Here is a 22,416-nt window from a genome sequence, read left to right as displayed (position 1 = left end):
TTTTTCAAAAGCATGGCTTTTGAAAGTGGCTGACTTGTTATGCACGTTCAAGAGAAGCAAACTTCTGAAAGTCTCTGCATGCTGCTCTGGCAGTGGCCCTGCATTTGTTCAGGGAGAGGTATACAAAACGGAAGGGCAAATTTCTTAGCTGTTGGAGAAGAAATAAAATGGTGGCAAGTGGGACAAGCTACATACACTAAAAAGGTAGACTGTCTCACAAGCCTATAAATAGCAAAGCCAGTCTGCAATGATCCAGTATTGCACAATTCAGTATTGTTCCATCACTTCTTCACAAGTGACCTCTGAGAAACAGATTCAGAGAAGCAAAGACAACAACAAAATTCATTCTATGTATAATCACACTCTTGCAACAAGAACCACTGCCCAAGGGTACACCTGTCAAGTAGGATATAGAAGCTACATCAGATTCAACCCAGGGTCAAGAGATGTTGTCTTCAATGAGTTGCCCTTTGAGAAATACAGATGTTTCCATAGAAGTTATTCTTTATAACAGTATTTTCTTTACCCTTTGGCTATAAATCCATCATAACTGAAAGATGAAAACACTTTCTTCCTGATGACAGCATAACCTTGCTAATCTCTACCTTGACCCTTAGAATCTTCATGCATGTCCTCCAGTAGTTAGCCTTACCATTTTCACCCCTTTTACCCCTTCCACCCCAATCATCATCAGTCACATCAATCACCACTCTTTGACATCCTACTAAGTCTCTACTTCACCACTTAAAAGAAATATGGAAAGTTCTTTCATTGAGCCAGTACAGTATTTTGCTTATAAAAGTCCATATTGCCACCAGAACTTTCTCATTGATTTTAATGCCACCTTGCCTTGCCTCTTTCTGATCAGTGTAGAGTATTTGCTAAGAACAGCCTGTGTGGATGCGCAAGTCCCTCCAAAGAAATCTGGTCTAGGCTTGCTGTCACAGTGTTGGAGTGTAGTTCTGATATGACAACTTACTTACAGAACTGCTTTTGAGCATATCACTCAGTCTCTCTGGGTCTCATGCCCCCTGCAAGTTAAATTGAAGGGAGGTGCTAAGTTATTTCTAAGTTCCCTTCCAACTCCAGCATTTAATTATCTCATTCAGATGGTGTTGAATGTTCTCTAGAGTTTTCCATTCATTGGAATTTTCAGAATGAATGACTTGTTGATGAAATTTTGATGGGAATTTTGGCTTTCTGTGTCTTCAGCATAACATTAGTCTACTTTTCTCAAAAGTCTTGTAAATCCTTGAAAAAGAGTTAATTCTTACACAGGCCCTGAACAGTTGGCTAGCAAGAGAAGCAAATGCTCTGGTGAAGGTCCTCTCACTACCAAAGAAGACCTGGCAACATTCTAACCATCATACTCCAGCATGTCAGGAGCCTTTGACACACTGAAGACCTGAGCCTAGAGCCCCACAAAGGACACATGGATTCTGTAGAAAGAGTCCTCAATCTCAAATGGTTATATGATCCAAGAATTGATTAACCACAAACTTGAGCTTTAACACTTTGGGAAAATGTCATCAGCACCATGAGAAAGTGAATCATCTATGTGCCTAGGCAAAGGTTCAAAACAAGCTGTAGTGCGGAGCAGATGGTAGGATGACAAGCCAAAGATATCTGACATTTCTCCAGCATCCTCAAGACAGTGGCTTTGTGGTATTGTTGAGTGACAAGATAAACTATTAAGTATTTATTGAGAATCATTTTCATTTTAGCATCCTGGTAAACACTGAGAGAGAAAGAGAGAGAGGAAGACAGAGTAAAACAATATTGAAGACTTGTCAAAGGAAGAAAGGAAAGGAGTAAGACAGATAGATAAAATTGTACAAAGAATGTTTGGGAATGAAATGAAACCAATTTAGTAAAGAAGCTATAAGAAATTAACTATTTGGTTTTAGTAAATAATAGTTTATAAAGCATCATATCCCAATGTCCTGCAGAAATTCACCTGAGATTATAAAAGTCAGTGAGTTTTTAAGAATAGATAGAGAATTAGGTCACTAACAGTAAAACAGTTCTGGGGAAAAAGTTATAAGGGATGAAAAATGTCATCTGGCATAATTAAAATATTAAATGTAAATATTAAAATAAATTATCCATCATTTGAGTTGTGACCACTTAGCACAAAGAGTCACTGACCAAAGGAAAGACTGGGACTATTCATTTGAGAGGCATTACAACAGCAAGAATGAAACCAAAACCTCACTCCAGAAATGCACTGTTGGAAAGACTGTGAGGTCCTGCCTGCATGCTTCTCCAATTGGAGCTTCAAAATGTAGGTTGTACAATAAATAAACTAATGAATTCCATGCTTTTAATAAGTCACTGTATTCATTTTGCCACATTGGTAAACTAGAATAAATCAACTAGGATTTATTCTGCTCTGACCTGGAGTTCACATTCCTCCTGACGCTGCTGAGCATGCCTCAAATCCAGGCAGCCATCTCTGTGTGTCCTCTGCTAGACTCTTGGGGGCTGAACTCCACATAATGCTATTGTTTATTCTGAGGCCCACAACTACTTGGTTTCGAGACTTCACACAAGGTCTGCTCCCTTAGAGCTGCAACTTTCTCAGCGTGATTCCTGACCCAGGCCTTCTTACCTATGATGTGGAGGACCTGCTCTGGCAACCCATCTCACTGGGGTGGGATGCCCACTAGGGTAAGGCACTTTGTCTCCCTACCTAATCAGCAGAAGAGGAGCCCTCGCTGTCCTCTCTGTTATCTTAGCTGACATCTCCAGTCTGGTTGCTGTGGTGATCAAGGAGACTCTTCTAAATCTATTTTGGCAGAATGGGTCACATCATGTTTACAGTTGGGACTAAAGAGTGTTTGTTTTCTCATTGCATAATGAATAATCTTCATGTCAGTCTGCTAGATCCTGTACAGAGGATGTACCATCTCAAGTTTGCAAAAGAAGCAAAGTGAGATGGGGTAAACAATGATGTGAGAGGATGGATGCAAGGTTCAAAACTGGCTCTATTGGGAATATGGGATGCTTAAAAAGATTGATTTTTATGAAATGAATGGAAGCATTTTACATTCAAGTTTAAGCTGGTTCTATGAGTGGTATTTGGATTACCTAGCTTGATAAAAGTTTTAATAATCAAGATGTAGGGACTTTTTTAAACTGCTTGCAAGCAGAACTTGGGAGCACAAATGACCAGAACAAATATTAGATAGAGATTTAGAGGTCCCATTAAAGTAATTGTCCCTCTCAGGAGCAATGGTGCCCATATCACTCTACACTATTTGGGCCTCATTTGTGTATTCTATTTCAATTCGAACACTGCGTTCTATGAAAAACACTGTCTCAATCTAAATTATCACATTATTTATACATGTCCACAACTGAGACTCTGTGAAGTTGGAGGTAACATGTGCCTGTTATCCACCTGCACACTCATTAGCTCTTGGGGATCCTTCAAAGTTCAGTGTCCTTTACACCAACTGGTACCTTTCTGAGTGTGAGCACACTATTGTCACCGAAATTCTCTTCTCTGAGGCTCTCCACATGCTACTTGTATTTTTCCAGTGTTATCAGAGGAAATTATACTTATAGCAAACTTACTCATTGCAGAAGCAGCATATGGATTTGTTATTAGATGCATTGAGAAGTCAGCTCATGAATAAGAATCCCACAGAGCTTTGTCATTCATAAATGTGCTGGCCTAGTGCCAATAGGCAGAGTTTGTAAATTAAAGTTCAGATGGATCCTGTGGGGATTAATTTATTATGAAAGTACAAATAGATAAAAGTTGCCAATTAAGCCCCAAGAAGAGCTACTGTACCACCAAATAGGGTTTACTCACCTGTGTACTTAGAGAGAGAGAATAAGATTATGAAGGACAGTAATCAACAGCTAGGGACAACAAAGTATTGTTGTTGTGTGATCTGAGTGAGAGCAAAGGATTTAGAGCTGCATTCATGGACATAGGGTATTGCCAGGAAGGAGTGAAGTAGTACAATAACCTCCTTGCATCAATGAGATAAGATCTTGCACAAGGAATTTAAATGGAAACTTTGAGTTCTGCCCAAATATGAAATGGACATTGTACTGCGGCCAGGGTTGCCCAACATTGACTCTGTCCTTCTCTTGTTCTCTTAAACATCACTGAGATTCACTTTCCTGTTCTCCTATCATCTTTAAATAACTAATAGAAAAAGTGAGTGTTCATCCAATAATCCTTTTTATGTGGAGTTACTACTAGGTATTTTCCTCTAAAGACTGCTTCAACTGCAGACCATACTGTGACATGCCACAACATCCACAATCAAAGCTTTCCAGTTTTACTGAAAACTGCTTTTTGTCTAGGATGTAGTCATTTTATAAAAACTACATTGCACATGAAAATATATATTCTGTATTATTATGTGCAAATTTTTAGATGTGTTTGCCTAACTGTAATCATACGATTCAAGTGTTTTGTATTCTTACTATTGATTTTTCATCCTGTTCTCTCAGTTCCTGAGAGAATTGTTATGACCTGTCTTCATTATTGTAGATTTAATTATGCCTTGCTAGGTTGCTAAGCAAACTATGGAGAGAGGCGAGGGTAATGTTTTAGAGAGTAACAGACTACGGAGAATTTATGAGCTTAGTATGAACTGTGAGAGCTTTGCATGTGTCAAATACATTTCAACAAATTAGTGTCAGAGAACTGGGTTACAAGTTGATAGACAAATAGTCTACATTTTCTTTTTGGCTATACTGTCTCCCTGTGTTTCCCAGGCTGATCTCAAGCTCCTAGGTTAAAGTGATCATCTTCTTTGACATCACTAGTTGCTGGAACCACAGACAAATATTCAGCATTCTACTGATGATCCAGACATTTCAAAAGATTTTTCTGTAATATCTCACACAATAAGCAACAAATCTTATTTGTTAAGTAATTTCTTCCCTTTGGCGCTCAAATTGACAGGGTCCATATAGAACCAGTGTCTGGTGATAGAATAACATCTTTGTACATTCAGGGACAAAAATCACCTACCATCTGAACAACGCAGGAAGAGGCTTATTGGTCCCATACCTCCACTCTGCTCTTTCTGCAGAAAGTCTGTCTTGAGATTCTCTTGGCTGTGGCATTTATTTAAAAGTCTTTTTCATTGAATATTATTTCTTAGAAATGTTTTTCTTTTATAATTTTATTATTTTCCAACCATGATCTTCAAATCCCATTGAAAATATAAAAGAATAAGGAATATATGAACATATTTTTAAAAATAGAGCTCTAATTTTTAAACAGACTATCACTGTGTATTTAATGTAAAATGCAGTTAGTCAAATTAATTGTATTTAAATCATGATTATTCCCTCAGAGTGCATTTTAACCATTCACTAAGGTATTCTCTCTCAGGCAATCACATTGTTCTTTACTGGGGGCCCTTTTCACACCAAACCAATGTTCTGAGGCATAATGTAGCAATAAAAATATTTTGTGGTGATATTAAACAATATTTCTTATTAGATGTTTTGCCAAAGAAGCATTCATCTGATGCTCAATCAACTTTTTTTTTTTTGAGTTATCAACCATTTCTCTTTTTTAAAAATGACCAAATACAACTTCCAGCATCTCCAGGCAAGGTTAAGAGCAGTTCAGATCCAAAGTGATGTAGTGGATATTGCATCCATGTGCTTAGGTCTCTCTAGCTTCCCTGCTTTATTGGCCCAATCATCATCTGCAAGAGTACATTCTACATCCTTCCAGAAGTCAGCTGGTCACAGGAGTCTCAATCCCCGATGGTAGCTGAGGGGAGTAAGTGGGAGGGTGGTAGGTGTTAGGCATCTCCAGTGTGAGAATAGCCTTTGTTAGTTGTTATACAGCTGAAAGTGATAATAACCAGGCCTGAAGCAAATGTGTAGAAATGACTCCGAACAACAGGAAAGCCCAGCAACCTGTACCCTCACCCCCATTTCCTGTAACAGCCTCACTTATGAGCTCTTCAGACTTAGTTTACTGGAATTAAACAGACCTGGCCAAGGCCAGTCTATTCTGAGCCACACAAATATAGGTTAGCCTGGGCTATGTATGGATTGTCACATGTGTCAGGGCAAGGAACCCTTTGTGAAGGTGATTTAATATACTAAAACACATTTGAGCCTATGGCAATAATAACTTGATCATCATAATTCAGAAGAGGAAGCTATGGGGGGCATCAGGCTTAGCCATCACTATAGCACAGGCTCCCAGTGGCACTGCTCAGAGATCCTCAGCCAACTTAATGGGATGGAGTTCTCTTAACGTTTCCCGTTTATTATCTCTTTTAACTGCAAAGATACAAGAGTAACTAGAGGCTGGGATCCAAGTTGCTTATGGTTCTGCTGATATGCAGTGTAATTAAGTCCTTACATGAAATGGTAAGACTGGAGAGAGCACTGATGTATAATGTGTGTGAGTTCAAGATATTAAATATGCTCAGTCTGGGCAGGCGGAGGACACTCATGGGCACTGGGAAGGTGGAGGACACCTGGGTGGAAAGAAGACACCTGAGATGCCTCTGCCCATAGCCACAGGTGGCAGGTGCACTACGATGACCAAGTACGTGATGACGAGATAATAGAGAGAGGAGCAAAATGGCTTGTGCTCTATGAAGAGAGGTGGAACTGGAGATGCAAGGATGGTGGGGAACAGCCTGATGTGAGTAGCCTGAGCAGTCACCTGAGGCCATGGAGATGCCTGGCACGTACTGCTGCTGATGGACATGTCTGAGTCCGTGGCCCTGCAGCAGTAGTGGTCTGGGTTGTTGTTTGTGGCCCATGTTACCACCAAAGGCCATGGAAACCCCTGGGGCCATGTCTGAGGGCCGTGCAGAGCTATCCCTGCCTTTCACCTGCTGAGGCATTCAAGGGAGAGCTGGTCATATCCCAAGCCTGGGCATTGTGGGAGAGCTCCCCCCACTCCACCGCCCCACCCCCCCCACCCCCACTCCCACCCCCAAACCCCCACCCTGCCTTCACCAGCTGCAGCACTTGGGAGAGTGGATCCTGCATCTCTCCTGGGCAGCACAATAGAGCTGGCCCTGGTGACAGGGGCGCAGGTGAGAGGCCCCCAGGGTATGAGCCTGGAAGAACTGACCCCACCCCTTGTCAGCCAAGCTGTGGTACCAGTGCCTGCAGGAAAGATGATCCCCTGCCCCTAGCCACCTAAGGCAGGTAGGATAGCTGGCTCTAAGAAGAGGAGAGATGGCCATGCCCCTCGCTGGTTAAAGCATTTTGAAGAGGGCTCCACACCTCACCTAGGAAGCAAGTACAGCTGGCCCTGAACAAGGGGGGCGCAGAAAAGCCAGCCCTGAGGGCATGAGCATGAGAAATATGGCCCCACCCCTCACCGCCTGTGGTATCCTGGCTGGCCCAGCCCTGCCTCCTGCCTAGGTAGCATGGGAGAGCTGGCACCCCTTGACTTCCGTCTGGGCAATGCTGTGGAGCTGGCCCGAGTGGTGTGGGTGCCACAGCCGATCCCCATGGCATGAAAGTGGGAGAGCTAATCCTGCCCCTAACCAGCTACTACAAGCAGGAGAGCTGACCCTTCCTGTCACCTGGGCAAAGAGGGAGAGCTGGCCCTGGTGGCATGGGCACAGGAGAGCGGGTGGGCGACCAACTTAGCTACCACCCAGGACCAGATCCCTGCTTTGAGTTGGCCCATCCCAACTGCTGGATCTTGTGAAGGGGCAGAACCAAAGCTGCAGGATCTCCATGACACGGGACAACAACAGGATATCTAAGAGGAGTCCCTGTGAGGATCCAGTACTGATGGTGTAGCAGAAGCCAGAGGCCTGGAACCTGACCAGTGACTCATTGCAGTGAACATTTGCAAGTAAAGCTGTTCTGGCAAAGGGGTAGACTGGGTGACACAACCTGACAAACCTCAGCTTCCATGTATGGTGGTATTTTATTTGTACTGAAATGTGATTTTAACTGTATGTTAATAAATAAAGTTGCCTGGGGGTCAGAACTAATAGCAAGCCATAGCAGAGCTGGGCGTTCGTGTATCAGGCCTTTAATCCCAGCTCTTGGTAGGCAGGCAGAGCTAGGTAGATCTCTGTGTGTTCAAGGATACAGCCAGCATTGGAGACACACGCTCCAATGTGTGTCTGGAGGTCTGTACAGACAGGCAGTGACGAGGCGGTCATGTGGTTGGGTTTACAACCAATGAGAAGGCAGAACAGAAAGTCTATATAAAGACAAACAGACAGAAAGTAGGTCTCTTTCAGAGAGGTCTCTTGGCTGAAGAGGCTAGCTGCAGCAGGCGGGTAAGGCTCTTAGCTCTGATCTCTTGGCTTTCTTCTTTGCATTGGTTCTGTGTTTCTTATTTAATAAGACGGTTGGTTACATCTACATCCATGGCAAAGATTTTTTTTTAATTTTCATTTTTATTTTTTGTTTTCTTTTTAAGGGGGAGGTTGCAAGGGCACAGGGCAGATATGGAGGAACTGGGAGATGAGTGGAACTGGGGAGCATGATATGAAATTCACAAAGAATCAATAAAAAGTTAAAAAGATATTAAATAAAAAGCTGTATGCAATAAATGAGAGCTAGCAAAAAGGCGTAGGGAGAGGCCACTTGACTTTCTCCCAGAATACCTGTAATTAAAGCAATGAACACCTCTCCAAAATCATTCATCAAAACCAGCTAGCTAAGCACAAGTAGAGAATAAAGTACTGAAAAAACTAAGGTTTGTGGCTTGATTATGAATACTGTGATGGTGAAACAAGATATCAAAGACGATTAAATATCAAATCATATTCCTATTTTTCATACAATTTATATAACATAAAATACTAATTAAAAGTAATATAATGAAGAATAAAAAAATACTATTGAGGATTTTCCATACCAAAATGAAATTCACCCCTCTTCTTAGAATACTGTTAAGGATTGTCTCATGCAAATATAGATCTCTTTGTCCACTGCTAGCTCAGTGGAGTGGTAATGAAAAATATAAGCTGGTAGAAGACGTTGTTACTTGTTCTCTCTGTTTCCTGTTGCATGTAATCCTTTACATTATCTACTGTGGACTAGTGGGAAAGGAAAGCTCAGATGTAGGGAGCAGAAATTTGCCCCATCTTTCTTTTTTCAGCTGACTCCTACTAATGAACTGAAAATAAAAAATGTGCGAACCTGATAATACTATTTGCTGCAGCTCCTCCCAGTGGAGCATTCGCTGGATTTTCTCTTTTTGATAATGAATAGGAAAAACATAGCTCACGTTTTTAATGAAAGAAGAAAAGGTTGAGATTTTTAAAATGCCAGTTTGTAACTATGTTAATATGGGAATTACCTAGTACAGTTGGTTTTAATGTCAACTTGCCACAAATTAGAATTACTTGAGTAGATTCTCAACTGAAGAACTGTCCTGATTGCCTTAACGTGGGGAAATCCACCCTGGCTGAAGACAGCACCTTCTGGTCGCAGCTGAGAGGGCTGTGGAAGAAGGGAGATTATGGCATTTTGTGCTCTTGGCCATTGCTCCTGCTCTCATTGGCCGCTCCCCCTGACCTCATTGGCCACTCCTCCCACTCTCAAGTTACTCCGCCCCCCTCCACCACAGCTGCTCCTGCGGCTTCCATGTGTGTGTGTGTGTGTGTGTGTGTGTGTGTGTGCGCGCGCGCACATGTGTATGTTCTTCCCGTCTAGAGAATTCTGACTAATATAGTAGCATACCAAAAGTTTCCAATTTTTTAAATAAAATTCAAAAAATAAAACCAATTTAAGTAAATTTTCTTAGGTCCAACTAGGCACAGAATTCCACTTCTAAGTAATTTTAAAATACTGATTTCTTTTTTGTCATAGTCTATGATTAAAAAGCTTCTAAATTGAGCCGGGCGGTGGTGGCGCACGCCTTTAATCCCAGCACTCGGGAGGCAGAGCCAGGTGGATCTCTGTGAGTTCAAGGCCAGCCTGGGCTACCAAGTGAGTTCCAGGAAAGGCGCAAAGCTACACAGAGAAACCCTGTCTCGAAAAAACCAAAAAAAAAAAAAAAAAGCTTCTAAATTGAAATCATCAGCTTTTGTCCTACCACCTAAAACAAACAACCTAAGTATTTAACTGGCTGTTTTTGTCAAGAACTCAAAACCCAAAGTTTGGTAGAGAAGAATCAGTGTTGCTTGGGGAGGAGGATTCCTCTCTCTCTCTCTCTCTCTCTCTCTCTCTCTCTCTCTCTCCCCCCCCCCCCGTTAATGAGTGTGTATTATGTGTGTGTTGCATATGTGTGCACATGTCTGTATATGTATTGTGTTCATGTGTGTGTGTATTGTGTTCGTGTGTGTGTGTGTGTGTGTGTGTGTGTGTGTGTGTGTGTGTGTATACACATGTGAGGGTGTTTGTATATTCACATGGGCATTGAGGGCAGAGTTCAACCTCAGGTGTCCTTCAGAAACATCCCACCTTATTTTTTGAAACAGGAACTCCTAGGGCCTGGCACTCACCTATTTGGAGAGGCTGGCAGGTTGGTGATATGAACAGTCCCCTGATTCTGCCTCCCTAACACTGTATGTTACAAGTATGTGCCACTACACTCAGGTTTTTCATTTGGGTTCTGGTGATCACTCAAGCCCTTGTGCCAAGGCCAACATTGGACTCACTGAGTCCTCTCTGCAGCTTGTGAATGCTTATTTTAATGAGTCTTCCATGTGTGTCTCACGTGGCTCAAATTTCTGATGACATTGTGTTAATGGCTGTATTTTGTCATTTAATTTGCTCTTCACTAATTTCCTTCCTGCTGTCCCACGTTTTCTTTGTTTCACCATTTACTTATGTTCCATGTTAATTATGGAGCTCAGAATCATGCTTTTTCATTCTTCTACTTTTTGTTCCACAAATTTGTATAAGAAAGGCAAATTTCGAAGACACAAAGACAATTGCTGAAGAACAGTCAGAATTGGAGATGTCATTGCTGGGTCACTGGGACAGCCGCCTGTAATCCTAGAAACAGAGACAATTCCATTCCCTCTCCAATTGATAATACGTTTGACCAAGATGATGAAATTCATGTCCTGTTTTCATCTGGTACATAAACAGAATAAAATGCCATAGGATTGCATAAAGTGATGATCTTCTACCAGTGTGAAGGTCATCCCTTCATGAATACAGAAATCTCCCACATGTGAATACAGACTTGCAAATATGTTATGTAACATGATACTGCATGTTTATACTTAATGCATTTTAACAAAATATTAAACAAGCTTATTTTGAGTTCATAATATAAATAGCAATAGAGGTCACAGCAGTAAGATGAATTCAACTCTTTCCCTAGATCAATTATTTTCTAGTCCCTTGCTTTTTCTGTAATCCAGGAGCAAACTGAACAACTGCTCAAAACAGTAAAACTAAAAGACTTCCATCAGCCTTTCTTTTCAATTTTTTCCCTTCTTTACTTTAGTATCAGGAAATGTCAGGCTCTAAATATTTGTGTGTCTCTGAGCCCACCTCTTCACCCATAAGGTCAGAGGTAAATTGGCTACAAAAAGATTTTGTTCAAGTGAGAAGATGTCTTAGGAAAGGAAATACTCTTCATCGCTGTCTCCCCGTCCTTTCTTCATATTAAACAATTCCACTGCACAGTAGGAATAAAATTAATAGGCAGTTTATACAACATTTGCAATGGATTGCCAGATCTAAAAGCTTTCTCAATTGTAGGAGTCTGAGATTGAAGAAACAAAACTATAAACTTCATTCTTAGCCTGCCCTGCTGCCAGCGTGTTGTCTAAAACATCTGCTCCAGTAATATGTCATATGCAATAGCCTGTGCAGGTTAGGGCAGTCCATAATAGAAGTAAATGTATTTCTAAATGCCAGGTTTTAAGAGAAGACAGGCCCACTTGGTATCTCATTATACGCGAAATGACTTTTCACATCTTCTCGTCAGCAGGCACATAGCTTTGGGGAGAGTTTCAAAGGTCAGCATCCAGAACTCCTCATGCTTTACTCATTCGCTGTTTCCTCTGGAGAGAAATTCAGGAAGACTGTTTTCGACATGGACTTGTGTTTCATCTAACAAAGCTCACCACCTGTGTAGATGCCAAAAATCCCTTTGACTTGGTACATACTATTACCAGAAGAACAAAAGGTCTCCACGAAGAGCACTCATGTTCCTTCCTCACCTTCAAAATGTCTGATTCAAGAAAATACACCTAAAACCCTGAGACAGCTACAGACTTTACTCTTTACAACTGGAATGTATTGGCTTGGGGGTATGTTTCTTGTTCGTTTAGATAGCACATCCTCTTTCAATGAACTCCATCAAAGGCAGGTGAGAGGGTGAACAGTGTCAACAGGACAATGGAACACAACATTCCAGCCTGTTTCTTAATGACTCACTCATTTGTTCACTCCACATCACTATTGCTTCCTCTCCTCTATTTCTAGATGGCAGCTTGAACAGGAACTAAGACTGGGGAAGTCCTGTTGCATCCCAGGAGATGGTAACTAATAACCCTATAAATGTAAAGACAGCAACTTTGAGTCCTACAAAGTTTAGAAGCCTGGATATTGTACTGGGGCTGCCAGGTCCTCCTCTAAACTATTCTCGTCATGTTTTCCTTTGTGAACAGAGAAGGGAGATTAAGAAGTTGCCATGGTGAATGAACATGAAGGCTCTGGTAGAAGTCAGTGGACCACTTCTTAACTCTTTCATAAATGTCACAGGCTGGCAAGTTAGCCCTCCAGGGCATTTTGATTGTTTTGATAATCACATTCCTAAGGTTTTTCCTTATTTGTTTTGGAACTGGCAGTGATACCCAGGGCCTCAAGCATGCTGAGCTAGAGCCCTAACTCCCATACTATCTTAAAATCTATTCATCTTTTCACCCACTGCCATTTCCACCCACAAGTCAACTCCCAACCCTACATTACCAGCCTGCCCACCACAAAATAATTGAGAAATCACAGTATTATCTGCCAAGTTGGCTCCCTAATCTTTCCACTGAGACTGTTGTTTTCCTCTCCAGTCTCTTGATGGATCAATCCCTACATAATCTAATAATGTGGCTCAAGATAAAGTATAAGTGGAAGGGAGTAGTTTGTAGTGGGTCGACTCTACCGCAGGCTGTCCACAACTCCTATAAACAAAGGTTAACAATGTCAACAGTCCAGAAATCATGAAGACAATGGAGAGTTATCTTTGGTAAATAGCACTGCCAAGATCTGCTCAGACTAGAGCTACAGTGAAACTGTGTTTGTGAAAATCCCTGACTCTGTCTCACTGTCATTGAAGTACAACCAAGCATTCTGAATCACTTCTATAACGTAACATGAATCCTACAGCTTCACCTGTGAGTGCTGCTGCCAAAAATATTTAACATGAACTTAGTCAAACCTTTAGATCTAATTTCCAGATTATGGGAACTGCAGAAGAAAGAGGAACAAAACCAGAAGGAAACTATCAGATAGGTCAGAGGTGAAATATTCTAAAGACATTGGATCCAGCCCTTCAAAGAGTCAACAGAATAATTATGCATGCAAGAAATCTAAGAGGTTGAGAAATGATAGAGGCACATCATCTTTGAACTGTCCTGGTTTCAATTTCTTTAAGGAAATAATTATGAAAAAATACTTTGACAGCAATTGCTGAAGTTTGAGTAGACTCAATAATTCATAATTGTTTGGATCCGTATTAATGTTGAGGAAGACAATGGAATTGTGTCTCTGTAGGAAAATGTAAATGTAGTTTTTTGAACTACATGCTGAAGGATAAAATGGCAAAACACTGAAAAATGATCCAACATGTAAGAAAAAGGCTTACAGTTATATAAGCACACATAAAATAAATTGCTTTTAATTTGCTTAAAATTTTTGATATCTAAAAGTGTCTAAGTAAGTTAAACCTCATTATTAATTTTCACAAACAGTGTTCCTTATTGTCCCCATGGTCCTACATCCTGTGTAATTTTTGTTCAATGAGCTTCAGTTTATCTAGAATCCCATAGAGAGTCATGTTAGACATCTGCATCTCCCTGATAATCAAGTCAAGCTCTTATTTACCACAATTATGAAATATTGGTCATCTGAAATTATCTGACAAATAGAATTTACAGGATATAATGGAAATATTTCTGATTAAGTTTCAGTCACTCATAAAAACAATATCGTGATATTAATGATACAGCAGTTGGGACTGGCTTAGGCTGATGTATTTCTAAATATACTCCACAATTAATTTTTGAGAAGTCTAAAGAAGCTATTTTTTCGATTCCATTCCTTCCATGGTAGGTGAGCCTGGGTTTTATGCTAGGTACACCAAGGCTTCAGAAATGAGGTTCCAGAAAGGTACTGTTCAAACTTTCTATATATCATAATAACATCCCGCAGCAAGCATGGTTCTTAATCTCTAAGGGTCAGCTCAAGTCTCCAGCCCCCAGTTTTTTGGGGTTGCTGATAGAGACAACAACACTTAGGAAGTCAAAAAATAAACAAGTAAATAAACAACAACACAAAAAAACAAGTAGACCTTCAGGAAGATGAGGGAAGCCCAGCTCCCTGGGGATGTGGAGATACAAACAAACATTACGGAAGGGATTAGATCTCAGATATTTTGAATATATGTTGCTGAAAAGAAAATGGTACCTCCAAAAGAACAAGGAGGGGAAACTTAGGTTTTAAAATACTCTTAATTTTTAATTACAATATAGTTACATCATTTCTCTTTCCCTTCTTCCCTCTAACTATTCCCATGCACCTCCCCTTGCTCTCTCTCAAATTCATGACTTCCATTTATTTGTTAGTGTGTGTGTGTGTGTGTCCCTAATATATAAATACAACCTGCCCAGCCCATGTAAGTTACTTGAATGTATATGATTTCAGGGTTGGTCACTTGGTATTCGGTAGCCAATTTAGGGAGTCTGTTTTATGGAGACTATTTCTTCTGCTCTCAGCATTCCTTAGCTGCCTGTAGTTCTTTGAACAAGTGGCCATGTGGTGCCTGTCACAACTGATACATCTGCAACACAGTTACTGCACCTAAGTCCCAGGGATCATAGCGGGTGCAGGGGTGGGGGGTAAGGGTGGTGGTGGTGGAAAGATTGTATGAGTCAGAGGAACAGGAAATTTCCAGTGAGATTTCATTCCTGGAAATGTCAGAGGAGCCACACCATCAACATGGCTGCCTAAGCATGACCTGAGCATGGCTGACACAAATAGATGCTCTAACATGGAAAAGGGGAAATCCCATGAAGCTTCAACTCTATACAGGAATTGAGGTTTACAAAGCCAGTTTTAGAAAAAGGGCACCTTGGAGATAGATACTGGTGTGTTCTGATTATGAAATATTAACATATCAAGTGCAGATGCCACTTCCTTCCCTTAGTAAACGTGTGAAAAATTAAAAAAAAAACAAACAACAACAACAAAAAAAACAAAGAATGAGCTAAGACAGTATGGCTTCGCATTCCTGTTGAGTGACTCACTAGCTGAGTAACTTCACCCAAATTAAGCATTTGGTTTTTGTTTGTTTGGTTGGTGTTTTGGGTTTGGTTTGTTTCATTCACTTTGGTTTTCTGAGACAGGGTCTTGCTCTGTAGGCCAGGCTATCTATCCTGAAACTCACCATGTAACCCAGGATACCCTCATACTACAGCAATCCTTTTGCATCAGCCTTCCATGTACTGAGGCTATAGACAGGAGCCACACACACAGCAAGCAAAGCACGTTTTATATACTGGAGCTTCCTAAAAATGACCTCATAATATTGTTAGGGATTTTAAACGCACTAACACACATAAACAACTTAGAGTTAAGCCTGGTGCTCTAAGTGTATAACAGATATTATTCATTTTAAAATTGTTACATGCTAAGTGTGTATCTTCAGTGGTCAACAAATAGAACATTTATGACTAAATTTTTCTTTAATTAGTAACAATAAAAACATTACTGGCAATAGCATATAGAATAATATCACAAAAATACCATTTCTTTAACAAAGGACATTTAAACTGGCTGAGCAGTTAATTAAATAATGGTTGGCAAGTTACAGTCAGCATGCCATTGCTGTTCCCTCTGTCACTGCTCTGAGTGGGTCTCCAGGGAGTCACGTTAAGAAGAGAGTGAATGGTTACATTTGCAGGCTCGAGTTGGTTGGAAGGGACATTGGAAACACCTAGAGAACCCTTCCCAGACATGAGCCCTTCATGTGTGAAGTGTGACTCCTTACTACTTACAGACAATTGCTCCTTCAGCTAGATTCCCCTGACATCTGATTGTTTTAATGGTTTTATAACCTTTAAAGTATAAAGATAGAGAATAATTCTAGGCAGTAAATGACAGGAGGAAGGTTGGGGAACCAGCCCTGGCAACTGTACAGAGTGGAGCCTCCTCTGTAGAGCTCCAGAGAGAGTACACTCAAGCTGAGTGTTAGGGAGACAATAGCAAACTCCATTATTTTCTTGGGGGCTTGTTGGTGATTACTCCAATTCTTCATCCTAAGTTTTTCTGAGGCTCTTTACTTAATCATTCACTTTTTCATGCTTAAGCTTTCTATAGGGTCTCCGAAACAGAGAGAGTGGGGATAAGAGAGCAAAGAACAGCCTGGTTACCAGACACCTAAAAGGTAGGGTAGAAAGAGAAGGGGGAGGGAGGGAGACAGAGAGAGGGAAGGAAGAAGGGAGGAAGGGAGGGAGAAGATGTTGGTAAATGGGGACAAGGTGACAGTCAGACAGGAGAAATAAGTTGTCTTACACAGACTGATGATTATAGTTAGCAACTTTGTATCATTTAATTCAAAATGCCTAGAAGAAAGGATTTAAAATGTTGTTACAAAGAAATGATGTTTGAGATGAATAGTTATATACTTAAAATATGAAATGTCCCCAGCTGCTGTCTATTTGGGGAGGCTATAGAGCCTAGGACATGAGGCCTAGCTGGCAGACATAGGCCACTACAGGTGGACCTTGAGAATTGCGAACAGCCCTCATTCTGGTCCAGTTCTCCATCTCCTTCTGCTGAGATGTGAGGGGCTGTCACTTTCTGCCTCCTCTACTCCTGTCTCATTCTGCTATGATGTAAGGGGCTGTCACTTCCTGCCTCCTCTACTCCTGTCTCATTCTGCTATGATGTAAGGGGCTGTCACTTCCTGCCTCCTCTACTCCTGTCTCATTCTGCTATGATGTAAGGGGCTGTCATTTCCTGCCTCCTCTACTCCTGTCTCATTCTGCTGAGATGTGAGGGGCTGTCACTTCCTGCCTCCTCTACTCCTGTCTCATTCTGCTGAGATGTGAGGGGCTGTCACTTCCTGCCTCCTCTAGTCCCTGCTATCAGGGAAGCCACCAAACCACCATGCTGTCCCTGTTATTTCTCACTCTAACCCCTGATTCATGAGTTAAGAACCTCTTCTCTCTTTATTCACTTCTGTCAAGTAATCAAAAGGTCCTGAAATAATCACCACACATAAATGCCTTGTGTCACTAATGTACCAAATTTGGCGTGGTGGCACACACTTGTAATACCAGCCTTTGGATGGTGGTAACAGGGCAATTGTGAGTCAGTTTTAATCTACATAAGTAGACCCTGTCTCAAAGAAAATAAAACAATACATAGGCATACACATATATACATACATAATCCACTAAAATATTACTATGCAGGATTTAATAAAGATATATAATTATTTTCTATCAGTTAAAAATGAATTAATATTTTGAAAAGAAAAGACTGCATAGGAAATTTGCGGGATCACACCAGCTCTAGTTTATTTTTCCTATCTATCATTTTATTTTTCATCTACTCTTGATTGTTTAGAAAAAATGCATTAGATTTGAAATCTCTGGGAGGGGCAGAGTAAATATTTTCTTCTAAGAATAATCTTAGCCAAGAGATGAGATACAACTGATTGTATGTTAATCAACTATAAGAAATAATGCAATATAATTTGTAGTGCCTTTCAGAACATTAATACAAGTGGCATGAAATAATGACAATATTATGGAGCACTTCATTCCATCAACAAAAGGACCCACACAGTCAGCAATGCTAACAAATGTGCACACTTAATTCAAGTCTCACCAACCTGCCATGTTTTTCATTATTATAATGTCAAGCTCTCAGGAACAGAATGGATGAAATGAAAGTTCTCTCCAATTCATGAGTGTCTGAGGGTGGCCATCTCTCTTTCCCCTCTGCCTGTGTGAAAGGCATTAATAACCCAAGCAGTCTCAACTGCTTTTGCCTTTGTTCTGATGTGTGTTCCCAACAGATGCAAAGAACAGCTGGATCTCTTCCTCACATTGTCTGTTCACCTTGGAAAGGGTTTCCATTAGCTTTCTGATCCAAAGCCTGGGAATACATATATCCACTTCCAAAAACACTAAAAAGCCTCCAATGTCTATTCCAGTCTAATTCTTTTCATGATTTTTTTTAATGTTCCAAGGATCTCATCAAAAACCATCAGTGTATCCAGAATTGCACTTTGTATTAATAATCTTGTCCACATTCATAATACAGACCCTTAATCCTGAAAACAGGGAGGCAGACATCTTTTTCTAAGTCGTACTTGTACACTGCAGTGATGAGAGAGAGAGAGAGAGCTTTACTGCCCCTTGCAGAAGGGCTGCTGCAACACTCGGTTAGATCTGGGACCTTGATTCTGTGAAACATCATACATCACAATCAGCAGGCTTGTCCATTCTGTGTCCTGGGTGGGATTACGTATGTAGTTGCCACATTCACACATGGCCTGTGCCGTCTTCCTTATTCTTATGCACTGACAGGGTCTCTTATCACTATCTGTGCATGCTGTATGTTCACTGCTCCTGGGGGGAAATAATGAAAACTATTAATTTTCTGTTCCTCCAACAACAGGTCAAGGGGTGAGGACTATAGGAAAATACATGTACAAGGTTATGATGGATTTATGTGAGTGATGGAAATGGTTTCTTTTTAGTATATTAATAAATGTGTGATTATGTAATGTTATAAAAAGAATATAAATATCAGATATAATATAGATAAATTTTACATACTCATGTATGCATTTTCAAGGCTGTTATAATTTTGTTCATAGTTTAATTTGTATTAACTGGCACTGTGAATCAAATACAAAATGCCGCCTATAGACTTGTGTATCTGCAAACTTGATTCCCAACTGAGAATGCTGTTTGGAAGGCTGTAGACTCTTTAGGAGGTGGAGCCTGGTAGAGGAAGCATTGGACATTTTCATCCTGCTCTCTTCTTCCTGGTTGTGAAGGCCTTTCTCTCCTGCCACCATACCTTCTCTGACGTGATAGGCTATATCTCTTTAAAATGAACCCTTCTCCCATTTAGTTTTAGCTTCTTAGATATTTGGTCACATCGATAAAAATGTAATCAAGGTAAATGGCTAGGACAGTAGACATAAAAAGAGAGTGAGAAATGCAGCCCAAGTAGGCGGATGCCAGTTCACCAGTGAATTGAGTAATTGTCTACAAAGGAAGTGTGAGTGGAAGTCTTTAGACTTAGGAGGGTGCACAGCTCAAATAAAATACATTTAAGAATATATTTTAAATCCAGGAGGACCTGGATTCAATGGTATTCAATATCCAGACACTAGACAGAGCAGAGCCAATGCTGGCAGAGTCTGGCAGACTAGTCACAAGCAAGATTCCCAATCTCACTGACACTGGGCAACAAAGGGAAGGCAGCCTGTAAACTTCTAGGCACAATTCTGGCAGGTTCCTAGGCCATATTCAACTAGGGAATTGGATCTTAGTCTTCTACAGCCAAGAAGCTAGGGGAGCTAATCTCTACACCAAAAATGCCTGAAGGAATCAAAGAAATGTTCATAAAGTCATGAACAACCGGGAGATGTGCTAAAGGTTAAGAAGCAGCACACTCCAACAAAATCAGGTGTACTCACTCTCTGTATTCGCAGGCCCCACTTCCCTTTCCTTTATTTCATTCATTTTTGGTTGGTGTGGGAATTACAAGTGTTTGCCATCTTCCCTGACCATTTAGGTTTTTACTTTAGTGTTTTTAGTAGCTATTCTTGGTTGTCAATTTGACTACATCTGAAATTAACTAAACTGAAGAGCTGGGTACACTTATGAGAGGTTTGTTTGTTTGTTTTTCTTGATTAAATCATTTGAAGTGAAAAGACCCACTTATCCAGATCTTCTGAGATGGGAAGATACATTTTTAATCTGAGCCATACTTTCTGCTGGCATCCTATATATAATCCTACATAATCCTCCCACCACAGCCTATAGACAAAGGAATACCTGTTTGCCTGTTTGCTTTCACCTCACTGGAAAAAACCATGCCTTCACTGGCATTAGAGCATAGTTCTTCAGGATTCAGGTGTATAGTGAAGACCAGCTGAGACATCCAGCCTTGGGGACTGAACAACTACTGGATTCTTGGACCTTCCAATTGTAGACAGTCATTGTTGGATTAGCTGGCCACAACCTGTAAGCCATTCTAATAAATCATATATATGCATATATATTAATGCATATATGTGTGTACATGTGTATTTGTGTATGAGTGTATGCATATATATGAGATCTGTATGTGTATATGATAAATTTTTAAGTATTTGGAATAGGCTTTCTAATTTGCCAATATATAAAGTTACTGAATCCTCTCCTATCACTGAAGCCTCTCCTAGAATCTCGGAGAGTAATTAAAGTCTATGGTTTGAACTGTTTTATAAACTTAAAGAGACAAACGCATTTGATTATTCTGACTCACAGATTGTGAGACACAATAGATTTGGTGACTCTGTATGTAACACTTTTGACAATTTATGGAAAAATTTAAAAAAAATGATAATGTTGGTTGGTTGCTCCTAGCAGCTCGGGATAAATTGACAAAGAATAAGCTCTGTGATAAAATAAATGAACTTACAGCATCTCAGAATATGGTTAAGGACAACAATAAACTCAATAATAAAATTGACTGGCTCCAGATCTGCATAAACAGTCTAAAGTTTTCTAAGTGTGCCCAACAGCCACAGAGCTCAAGTTGTGGTTGTACAGAGGATAGTTACATTATGTTAGGTATAATTATGACCTGGCTATTGTTTTCATTTGGAAATTAAGCATGACACAAGGAGATATGATTGTGCATCGAGTGGACAAGGGGTGGACTTGTAATGGCTGTTCTTGGTTGTCGACTTGACTATGTCTGGAATTAACTAAAACCCAAGTATCTGGGTACATTTTTGAGGGATTTTTCTTAATTAAATCATTTGAATCGAAAAGGCCTACTTTTAATCCTGATCCTCTCAGGTGGGGAGATACATCTTTAACCTGGCCCATACCTTCTGTGGGCAGCATATATAAAATCCTATATACTGCTCCCACACCAGCCTATAGATGTGAAGATCTCTTTGCCTCGTAGCTTTTACTCTCCCTGGTAAGTCCACTCCTTTACTGACATTAGAGTCTACTTCCTCGAGATTCCAGCTTATACTGAAAACACGCTGAGACCTCCAGCCTCATAGACTGAACAACTACTGAATTCTTGGAACTTCCATGTATAGACAGCTGTTATTGTACTAGCTGGACCACACCCTAAAAGCCATTTAATAAATCCCCTTTTACGTATCAGGATGTAACTCTCAGCTATTGCTTTGGCACCTGCCTGCAAGCTGCCATGCTCCCCCATCGTGATGACAATGGGTTGAGCCTCTGAAACTATAAGCAAGCCTTCAATTAAATGCTTTCTCTTGTAAGAGTTGCCTTGGTCGTGGTGTCTCTTCACAGCAATAGAACAGTGATTAAGACAGTGCTGAAAGAAATCTGTGAAAATCTCTAGAAAATTATTCGAGTTATCAATTACTGCATGTTCAAAAATGAATTCATCAAAATTTGTTTTGCCTGATATATATCGAGACAAACTAAAGGTTCTGCACTCAGGCAAACTTCGGATCAGTGGAGCTGAGGAGCTTAGCTGTGCCTCATTACTGCAGAGATTCTCTGTAAAGGAAACTGACATAAGCATGTGACTGATCAACAGAATATGGACATAAACATTGTTTAAACTGAGCCAATTAACTGGCAGGATGAACGTCCTTCATCATGCTATTTCTAGTAGTTATTATCATTCTATGTGTTCTGGGAACATAGTAAAATGATTATAACTAAATGAAATTTTCCTCAAAACAAATTGAGCCTTGAAAACAAGATGAGCTGTTTTTGAATGACACCATTTTGATTGTATTTTTATATTAGTCTGTTTTCTTTTTCAAATACCACATGTTTTTTATAGTTTTGTCTTGATATTTGTCTAATTTTCCAACAGATTACATCACTAGTCTCTGTATAAAACCATGTTTGTAGAGTCCGTGCCTGCCTGGCTATTACATAGTTGCTCACCCTGAAGAACTCATGGTCCCTGGTAACATTCATCCAATAGGCACTAGATTCACCTGCCACAGATAATAAACCAAGAGAGTAGATTTGGAGTTTGGTGGTGAGAACAAGAGCTGTGTGCTTGTCAGTG

Source organism: Peromyscus eremicus, chromosome 2, assembly GCF_949786415.1.
Source record: "Peromyscus eremicus chromosome 2, PerEre_H2_v1, whole genome shotgun sequence".
Classification (NCBI taxonomy): Eukaryota; Metazoa; Chordata; class Mammalia; order Rodentia; family Cricetidae; genus Peromyscus; species Peromyscus eremicus.
This window is presented reverse-complemented; position numbering follows the sequence as displayed.